This window comes from Adiantum capillus-veneris, chromosome 3, assembly GCF_014529385.1.
Source record: "Adiantum capillus-veneris isolate H3 chromosome 3, ASM1452938v2, whole genome shotgun sequence".
Lineage (NCBI taxonomy): Eukaryota > Viridiplantae > Streptophyta > Polypodiopsida > Polypodiales > Pteridaceae > Adiantum > Adiantum capillus-veneris.
The window spans coordinates 172665422-172676665 of NC_140933.1; positions in this window are offsets into that span (position 1 = coordinate 172665422).

The window sequence follows — 11244 nt, forward strand, 5'->3', positions numbered from 1 at the left end:
TGCTTGCAATAAGTGTATCTTTGAAATCATGCCACCTAGTGTCCCACTAGGATTTGATTCCCTCCTAGTAGCTATTTAAAAAGAAATATAAGAAAAGTATAAAAAATACATAGAATATATATATATTGGAGTTTACCCTAGATATAGAATCTAGCTAGGGTGTGAGATGATAATGAAATAGTAGAAATAAAGAATCAATGCTTTTGCCCCAAGTTAAAGAGGCGGAGCTATTGATGCTTTTCCCGTAGTATTTTCTAATGGTAAAGTAAGGATAGGTTACCCTTGAGAAAAATAATAGGATGAGATAGAAGGCTTATTATTATACTTAAATATGCATATGTACATTATAGGAAAGATAATTATGTATCTAAAAAGTTACAAGATAGATCTTGTAGCATGCGTTCCCACTATGTACGTGTCAAAGCACGACAACGTCGGGTGTAGATTCGCCGGTTTAGGCAACACCGATCACAAAATCATGCTACAGTGACTGGCCACCACTGCAACTGGTATGATTTTGTTACCCGGGTACATAATGAAAGTGATGTGGATTTGGACTTATATTGTGGAATTGGAATTGAATTGGGATTTGGTATTTGATGATTATTTTATCACGGTAGTATTCATGTGATGAGACTTGACATTATGAGATTAATGATGAGTGTGACCAATGATATCCTGATTCATCAGGGTATGACATATACTGCTTATTCTAGTGGTATGGGACACTAGAATAGGTAGTATGTGGATGACGGCAGGCATAAGCAATATTGTCTAATTTTATGAATTTTTTACTATTTGCTACAGATTTCTAATCATTGGTTTTGACAAGTACTGTTTGTAGATTTTTATCTTCGCAACCGAGGACAATTGCTTTCCAACGGAGAGGTATGTTATGGAATTGATATTTATCCATTTATTGCAGCTGACAGGTGGCAAAAGCATTAGCAGATAATGGATTATGCAAACGGATATTATATTTTATGTATATTTGATTATTCAAGTGCTCTTTATGAGCTTTGGCCATTTATGACCGGCCGGCCAGTTTGTACTCACTTTGACCATTCAAGAATCTATAAATTAAATACGTACAAGAGGGAAATGGTCACTCTTGCACGGGGGGAGATTGCACCCAGTGTTTGCGTTGTTCTTCTCCTCTCCTCTCTTCTCTCTCGCCGTGCCAGCGTAGCACTCCGCTCTAGGAGGTGCGCCTGCGCGCTTCTTTCTCTCTCTCCCACTCTCTGTCTCTCTCTTATCGCGTACGACTTGGAGTATGTGCAAAGATGGTTGCCAGGTATACAGTTTTGCTTGTTTATGGCTTGCTGTGTACTATTTTTGGGTATTTTGCAGGGCTCTCCGCACTCGCGACTGTAGCACCCTGTGCCACCAGTAGAGACTGTTCGCGATCTTTGGCTAGAGCTGATCCACACTCTCAGAGGACAGCTCGAGAGACTCCAAGGCAGCTCCAACCGCATGCGGGAGCGCAGAGAGGCTTTCCTTCGACTATGGCGTCCTGGGCCTTTTTACACCATGGTCCAGGGTGTACTCAGATGGCACTACCGTCACCTGTGTGGCTTTTTCCTCCTCCCATCTCTTGATTTAGCCTCTTTGTACATTTGATGTTTTTTCATTGGGAGAGTCTCCCCATCATGGTTGTTTTAGCCCTCTCTCGTCACAGAGTGGTTGTAGCCCTATGGGCAGTTTCATTAACTAAGAGAAGGATCTTTGTCTCCAGAAAAAAAAAAGTTGTGGTTATGTTCTCAGCATGAGCGGATCTTACACGACAACCTTCTTCTCTCTTATCGCGGGGAACCTGTAGAAACGTACTGATAGCGGGAAAAAGAGCAGTGCAATCGGGTGGCCTCTGTACTCGAGCACACTCCACAAACCACGCCTCATGCAAACAAGCAAAGAACAAAACAAAGGGGGCACCACCCTAAATTAAGAGGTTTAGGGACCTCACACATAGTGCACATAGGCAAGTGAGATTTCTGGCATTATGATGGCATCAAAACATATGGCAAAACACATAGAAACGAAGCTTAGGGACCTTATGTAGCATATATATACACAAGACATCAGCTTAACAATACAACGGCATCTGATCATACATAACAAGGATATAGAGAAGCAAGCCAAGGATGGCATAATCCCTTGTTAAAAACAATCAACCCAGCAAGTAGGTATGATCCTACTAGCAACACATCAATACCTTAGAGAATGATGGCGAGGATGGTGGCCATGGAGCATGAGAGAAGACTCCTTATTTAGGTTTTAGGGCTAGTAATGTAGCATACTAGAGGGAGAGAGAGAGAGGGAGAGAGAGTAGAGCTCCATCCATAGCTCCTCGTTGTGAGCAATGTCGTCATAGCTTCGTTGCTTGGTGAAGTGGGTGAAGTGTTGTGTTTTGAGTGAGAGAAGGCCTCCTTATATAGGTTTCTGAGAGGGTTTAGATTAGGGATAAACATGCTTAAATCCGCTGATTGGGGTTACTTTTTGCTTAGGGTGGTCAACAGATTGAGGTCACCTGATATGTCACCATCAAGATATTCTCTAGAGTGATGTGAGAGGGGAGGGTAAATGCTGATTTTTCTGATTGTGACACATGGGGATAAGGCCTTGACCAGCATTTAAGAGCAGGTAGGTGGCTGTTGAAACTGGAGGTTCTACACATGTCAGGGGGGTCCTCCTGAATATCAAATTCTCAAAAAATCCTCGACCATGGCTTCTTTTGCCATGTGTTCTTTGAAAAAATCAGCATGTCTCTTTTCAACCCAAAAGTCTTTATCCCTGTTGACTCACCTTTACCATAAGATTTTCCCTTTTTCTCCTCCTGTAACTGCATTGTTGATGCCCAATCACTGCTTCTAGTAATAGTGAACTGTTACCTACCAAATACTTATGGTGCAGTAAAAAATATTTACCATGGGTAAAAAAAGTTACTGTAGGTAAAAAGTGATTTGTATTTACCATGTAGGTGAAAAATATTTACTGTAGGTAAGAAATATTTACTGTCGATAAAAAAGTGAAAACGGAGTATGCTGTGCTGTGAGTCCACACGAACATCCTCGTGTAAATTTCACTAGAAATTCACACTTAGAATGGGCTATTCTGTAAGATATAGGTTGTAGGCATGCATAAGAGCTCGTTCCCACATATCTTCTATCCATGGCACTTTTTACTCTTTGGTGCTTGTGAAGTAGATTTTTCTTGTCTTTCGAGATCCCTTGGACTAGAGTATCCTCATCAACAACTGACTGTGCCTTTATTGCATCTTCAGAAGGGGTCCTAAAAACCATGCATCATATAGCCCTCCCCCTTAAGCTAGAGGTATTTGATGCCTCTAGCTGTAGGTTGTGCTACAATAGGGTTCTCTTGAATACTTACCCACCTGGTACCAATTGAATTTGCCATGTTACTGCTTTCTTGGCTGATGCACCCTGTTTAGTCCTTTCTGATGAATAATTGTATCCATCCATAACTAACAACTGGTCTCCTAGACCCTTGAAAGCCATACCCCATCCATTGTCAATATCCGCTTTCACTGGTAGCATTCTCTTTTTTTCTTTTTTTCTTCTCTTTTTTTCCTTTTTTTTCATTTCTTTTTTTGTATAAGAAAAATGATAGTATAGTGGCTATATAGATAGGATAGAGATAGAGAAAAAAGCATCTGCTACTGCATCACCCTCCAGGGTCAAATGGAAAGCTCAAAGCTCCCCCACGCATGGTGTAGAATCCACCTGGATCAAAAGTAAAGCATTGCTCATTGCCATCAACCTGTAAAACATGTATATCCAAGCCTTCCTTTGCACTTGTAGGCCAATAGACAGGCCACCCTTCCAGCTCTTTATAGCACGGAGCTTCGTCACCCTGCATCCATAATCCTTCGTGTCCACTATAAGCATACTTGCCATCACTTGAGAAACCTGAATCATAAGCAGCTATCCTACCATCTGCTACAGAACCCTCCATGGTATAGTCCACTTCAAAAAAACCTCGCCATTGACACAAAAATATATGTAAAGCAACCTCCAATAACACATGTATCCATAGCATCACATAACATAGCAAGACCCTGCCATTTGCCTCCACTAGCTGCATAGCCAAGCAAACCTGATCACTTTTCAAACCTGTATCCAAACCCTCTGTAAACGTCTCCACAACCATCTCTTTATACTCAGAAACATGACCTACTAGAGCTTCAACCTGTGCAAATACCTCATCACCAACAAGGTTGACGGCACCTTCCTTTAATTGGATATGGTGTTGGTTTACCGTCACTCCTTTAATGTGCTCGTAATCAGTTATAAATAGGCCAGCATGCTTCTTTAGTACCTGCAAATAGGGTTCTCTCTCTTCTTCTAGTAGGTCCTTAGCTAGCATCTCCTCTAAACCTGTGGCTTCTTCCTTGTTTAGAGAGTCTTGACCACCTTCTCCTTCTGGGTTTCGCAGTATTATACCCATGACTTCCAAAGAGCTAGCATCCTCCTCAGATGACTCATCCTCAGATGAAGAGCAGCTGCTTGTGCTCCATTCATCCATAGAAGTCTCCATCTCTAGGTCTTGTTGTCTACCCTGCTTCATGTCATACACAATTTTTTGTTGCTTGCCACCTACCTTATGATTTGGTCGCAACTCAAGGGAACCTGTCTCCCAATCTTGCCTAGCTTTCATAGCCATAAGCCAAGGTCTTCCAAGGATTAGCGGATAGCCCTCCCCCTTAGTTGGGATCACATAAGCATCAATTGAGATTGCCACACCAAAAGCTGAAACCTTCACTCCATTAACCTTTCCCACACAAGCCACCCTTACATTATTTGCCATCTTAGCTTGTAAGGAAGTTTGCTCGTTTACTTCCAAACCCAACCTGTGCATTAATTTCTCTGTCATAGCACAAATCTCGGCTCCACCATCTACGTACACATTGGAGACTCGCTGACTCTTAATCTCTGCATCAATGACTGGCACGATATCCTTCATGCCTCTTGTACTAATAGACCCAACTGACTTTGCCTTAGCCCTCCTGGTGCTGACCATCTTAGACTAGGTTCTACGCATCTTTGGGGAAAGGTGGAGGAGTTGCTGCCATGAAATCTTTGGTCCTTGCTTACTCACATCTGCTACCAGGTCGTAAGGTATGGATCCTACCCCAAGTGGAAAGTCTTCTACTCCTATGTGCCTCCTTGACCTACTCTTCCTTTTCTTGTCTCCTATCACTTGGGAGGAACCCTCATTCCCTTTATCCGGCTCTGAAGCTTCCATTTCATCAGTTCTTTGTCTCCTAACTCTCTTTATTGGCATGGCAACAGCTTCCTCCATTTTTTCTTTCCCTTTATCCTTACCATTGTCAAGACTTATGACAGAGACAACCCTGTCCTCCCCTCCCGATGGTAGTGGAGGGATCTCTGCTAGTGCTTGTGGTGGTGGAGGAGGGGGTCTCAATATTTGGATTGGTGGAGCCACGTGTGCATTTTGTCCATTTAGTGGCCTAGCTCGAGGAGGAGTGACTTGCTGGCGAGGAGGCCGTCTTTGATTACCATTTCCTTGATAGCGTCGTGGATGGGGACAATAATACATGATGTGACCTACCTCTCCACAGTTGTAGCAAATGTACTCACGTGCTTGCCTTTGTCCTTCTTGTCTATTTCGTTCATTTCCTTGTTGGGGAGCCCTTACACCTTGAACCAGATTGATGGATAGGCTCTCTAGTTGATTGGTGATTTGTTGAAGTAATTCTTGTTGAGAGGACTCTTGGTCTGTTGCTCCTGTCCCTGCTACTACCCTTGCCGTAGGTTGAGCTAACGGTGGAGGCTCCATTCCCCCTTGTAGTTGAGCTTGGAATTTTAACTTCCTATCCTTCTCCCTTGCATAAGTCATAGCTTTATCAAAGGTATCTGGGAATTTACCTTTTACCTTTTCTCGAAGGATGGGGTAAAGCCCTGCCAGGAAACAGTCCTTCTTTAGGCATTCTAGCGCCCTTTCTCCTTCACCTAGTGATGCACACCATCTCTCCCACAGGTTGGAAAACTTTCCTTCATAGCTTCTATAGTCATTGGGTGATGTTTGGCGTAGCTCTAAGAGCTGTCTCCATATCTCCTCTGGAGGCTCATGGCGGCGAAATTCTTCGATGAAGGCCATCTTTAAGGACTCCCAGTCTCTTCTTTCTTCAGGTGCCAAAGTTTGATACCATAATTTTGCACCTTCCCTCAAGACCAAAGGAAAGGCCCTTAACTTAGTAGCTTCGTCATCCCTTCCCGATACCAGAAAGGCCATTTCCAAATTATCCAAAAAGTCTGGAGCAACCTCCCCAGGCTTACCATAAAAATTAGGGAAGGCCATAAGTGAGAGAGTAAACAATTACACAAACAGCTCCAATTTATTTTAAAATAGAGTATGGTAATTACAATTTGGAGCTTTAGCACAACTTAGCTCAAAATAGGATGAAGATCGACACATCAAAGGAATGGTAACAGTCTAGTAAGGGTAGAATGACAGGATGAGGAGAGCGCAAGATTTCCCCAAGTCTCTCGGCTCCAAACAACAGGGCTATTCTTTGCTGATAAAAGATTTTTCTATCAATACAAATATTCACACGGATATGACACACAAAATGGAAAGGAAACATGCGGGGATCATCATTCTCATTATTGGCATCCATACTTACACACAAGAGCCTAGCTTAGTTGCACCACCTTGGGACCAATGAGCCTGATTAGCCACAGAAGGTCAACACCTCGGATCACTTCGACTCTTCCTGATGCATCTGTGAAGACGTAAGGCGTGATGGCAACACTTTGTACAATGGCCTTTTAGCAAGCAACAATTGGATGCTATTACCATAATCAGCATGACGAATGAAAGTGACACCATTAATGTGCAGCACATCATCAACTAAGATAGTTTCCTTAGATTGAGATAACTTCTTGAAAATTAGCAGCAAAGGTAGGGCAGGGAGGCTTTTCACCCGGTCTCCAAAGCACTTTGGACAATATCCAAAGTGATCTTCACGCAGACAGGAGGTTGGCTTGGGATTGGTGGTGTTTGGATTCACAAAGTGCACTGGGAGCACTCGCAGACGGGCGGCAATCTTGTAGGCAAGCCTTTGCCTCTTTGCTTCAGGAGGATTTAGGGGTGAGAGTCGTGGTTGCAAGTTGGAGGTTGAAGTTGGTTGCTCACTAGCCTTTTTCTTGCCTGTAGTGGTCATGTAATCCCTTATTAATGAGATTAAGCCAAATGCTACCTTACGCTTGAGCACGCACTGCGGCCTTGGGCCACTTAGGTGTAGAGGTGATCTTCCTCCTCTTAGTCGGCTCCTCAGGAAAGAGAGGTCTGGTGATGCTTTCTCTTCCCTTAATGTGTGTCACAGTACCTTCGTGTATGTTGATGTAGAATATTTCAAGCTCGTGTGCGTTGGAGGTTTCTGGAGCACTCATAGGTTGAGAGGAGAGGTATATCAAGCTCTTCTTCTCACTCTCCTTCGTTGGCGACGATCACGACCAAGGCGTGTAGAAGAACTTACTTCTTGAACTTCAATGACACTGCAACCTGGTAACAAGACCTCGATGAAAGCTTTTAAGGCCTCTAAAGCCTCCTCCTCTTCTGTTCTCCAATTTGCAAACTCCTCACGCCATTCGTCCATGTTAAAGATTGCACATCTTCATTGCTTGTGGACTGAAGGTCTGTGTAGCCCTCCTCCGTGGGGGCACCAAAATGATAGCGAGAAAAAGAGCAGTGCAATCGGGTGGCCTCTGTACTCGAGCACACTCCACAAACCACGCCTCATGCAAACAAGCAAAGAACAAAACAAAGGGGGCACCACCCTAAATTAAGAGGTTTAGGGACCTCACACATAGTGCACATAGGCAAGTGAGATTTCTGGCATTATGATGGCATCAAAACATATGGCAAAACACATAGAAACGAAGCTTAGGGACCTTATGTAGCATATATATACACAAGACATCAGCTTAACAATACAACGGCATCTGATCATACATAACAAGGATATAGAGAATGTAACATTTAATGGCCTAAAATCTTATGTGTAGCGGAAATTAGTATGAACATAGTGGGCATTTCATTAGAATAGATTCCTAATGAGAATTACAAGAGTGCTTGGGTGGAGAGAGCAACAAAAAGCATAACACCTAGTTAGATAGCATCGACAATACTTTCAAAAGAGAGAGCAATTAAGCTATTGACAATAGTTGAGGACCGGATTTGCATGGAGCCGGTCCCCCCTCCAAAAGGCTTTGTATTATGGTTTCTCCCATCAAGAGAGACATTGTACAATACAATTCTTTGTGTTCCTTCAAGACTAGCTAGTGCAATGAAGATGGAAGCTTCATACACCAAGCAAAACACTTAATCAAACACAACTTGAATTATCCCCGTTCTCAGACCCAAGACCTCACACACCTTCGAAGATGGTGAGAGCTAGCAGGGTATGAGAGTAGATTGAGAGGAAAAAGAAGTATCTTACGAGAAAGATGTACATCTCCTCACATAATCACTCATATTAGCATAGCTTAGCTTAGTAATTAGCTTGGTAGAGAAGATGAGCATGCAATGAAGCTTGGCTCTTGGTTGGATTTGCATCCACATGCCAAGAGAGTGTTGATGTAGGCGTCTATCTCACAAGCTTCGAGTAGGTGATGAGCTCTCCATTAAAGCTTGGGAGGAGATAGAGTATTCTTCCTTCACACATGGTCAAGTGTGAGTGTGTGTGTGTCAATGCCAAGCAAAAATCAGCCCTCCCTCTCTCTTGGGCGAGCCCTAGCTGCTAAATAAGTCTGGCTTTTGCCTCATTGGACCTCCCCAGGTCAAGCCAATAGGAATTAAGCAGCATAAGTGATAGCCTTTAGACATGTGTCCCCCTTTCCCCTTTTGTGAGAGCTTTAGATAATTAAATAATTAGACAAAACTCTCATTGGACCCCTTTGTCTCCTGGCCAATAGGAATCAGGCAAGCCATGAGGCTTCTGAATGCTCATTGGACCCTTTGGGAGGCTGCCCAATAATCTTCTAGGAGACTTATTTCTCATTGGTTTCTTTTATTAAATGTTTTTAAATTAATTAAACTACATTTACTCTAGCTTAATTCTCATTGGTCCACTTCAAGGGTCTTCCAATAGGAATTGGGCACACCTTGTGGGCATCTGGCCTAGGGAGCTGACATGTGTCCCTCATTCCCTTTGTGTAAAGGGAGCCTGTGTGTGTGTGTGTGTGGCTTTCTCTCTCATCCCCTAGCTTTGGGGCTCGCCCCCTCCCATGTAGGGATGAGCAAAGACTTTTAGGGCTCACACAAAGCATCCAATTTTCCCTAGGGTTGACCTTTGGACACAACCTTTGAATTTTGGAACCTTAGCATTTTGGAAGTCTTAATGGGCTGAACCTTAAGGTCTTTTTGGCCCATTGTTTCACATGGCTCTTTTGCAGATGGCCCCCCCTTTGGATCCCTATTTTCCCTCCTTTGGATCCCTACTGTGGCCGGTCTGCTAGCTTAACCAATATTCTAGCTTTTTCTCCCTTGGCACTTCCCCACATTAAATGATCAGTTTAATATGAGAAAATCATTTAGGAGAATTAGATATTGATTATTATGACATTACCTCTCTCTTGAAATCATAGTCGTCCTCGACTATGGTGTAGAGAAGATAAAGCATATGCATGAGTCCTTTTCTTAGCGGGTAGAGGATCCCTATGTTACCCTACGACATCATTCCATAATGGATGACTAGTCCATTTGGCGCTTGAGAGCCTGAGGCTGCCGCAAGCATGTCTGCACATTAGTCCTATCAGTCTTCCATAGTAGAGTGACAAGCTCTACTTGGTGTTTGGGAGACGTCGTCTCCGCAAACTTGATCTAAGCATGCATACTACTTCATTTTTGTGCACAAATAAAGAAAAAGAGAGTCTTATAAGACAAAATATTTTGTTCATTTTTAACATTTTGTACATTTGCTTACTCTTGGGAAGCATTGTAAGCATTGACAAGGTTTAGGTTATCCTTTAATTGTATGCCTTGCATCCATCTAGCATCTTCAAAAGGATAATTCTTAAACTTAATAAGATATCGTCGGATAGTCTTACCGCCTCTTAATACCTTGTCTTCATGTCGGAGAATGGACTCGGGCTGCAGCACCTCCTCGTGGTCCTCGATCTCCGGTGGGTCTTCAATAGTTGGTTCTTGAGGTGGCTCTCCTTTGTAAGGCTTTAAGAGGCTCACATGAAAAGCATTGTGTATGAGCCAATGATTGGGCAACTTAAGTTGATAGGCCATCTCATTGATTGGCCTAAGAATCTGGAAGGGACCATAGTATCTTTTTGCTAGTTTAGCATAGTACTTTTGGTGGCCCGTAGGATTCTTGCCCGTCGTGTGCCTTAATCGAGCCTTGGGAAACTTTAACAAGACCCAATCGTTTTCTTTAAAGGCTTGGGCTCTTCTGTGCTTGTCAGCAGCAGCCTTTTGCCTTTGCTGTGAGATAGAGATAGCATCCTTAATCTTTTGGAAAGATTCTTGTAGGTCTCGGCTATACTCATCTGCAGCGAAGATCTTCCCATGTACCTTAAGTAGCAAGGGACTTTTTGATCTTCCCTCAATTACCTCGAAAGGTGCTTTTCCTGTGGAAGTATGTACAGTGTTATTGTAAGCATACTCTACTAAAGGTAAGTACTTCTCCCATTGGGATCTTTGATCTACTTCCGTTACATAGGCTTTTAGTAGATCAAGAATGGTTAGGTTAGCTATTTCACTTTGGCCATCAGTTTGTGGATGATAGGCCGAAGAGAAGTTTAGCCTTGTTCCTAAATTCTCAAAGAGACCCTTCCAGAAATTACTGGTCATTCTAGGATCTCTATCCGACACTATGGACATTGGCAAGCCATGGTACTTGAAAATTTGTGAAATGAAGAGGGTTGCCATTTGATGGGCTTTGATAGTCTTTTTGACAGGTATAAAATGAGCTTGTTTACTGAACCTGTCTACTATCGTCCATATTCCCGTATTCCCATGGATAGACTTAGGCAATCCAAAGATAAAATCCATGGATATGCTCTCCCAAGGTGAATTAGGGATTGGCAAGGGTTGAAGCAATCCAAGTTGCTTCCCTCTATCAAATTTTGTCTTTTGACATACCACACATTTGGAAACATACTCGTGTATGTTCACTTTCATGGTAGGCCAATAGAAATATGTTTCAATTCCCTTTAGGGTAGACTGAATCCCTCTATGCCCCGCATATGG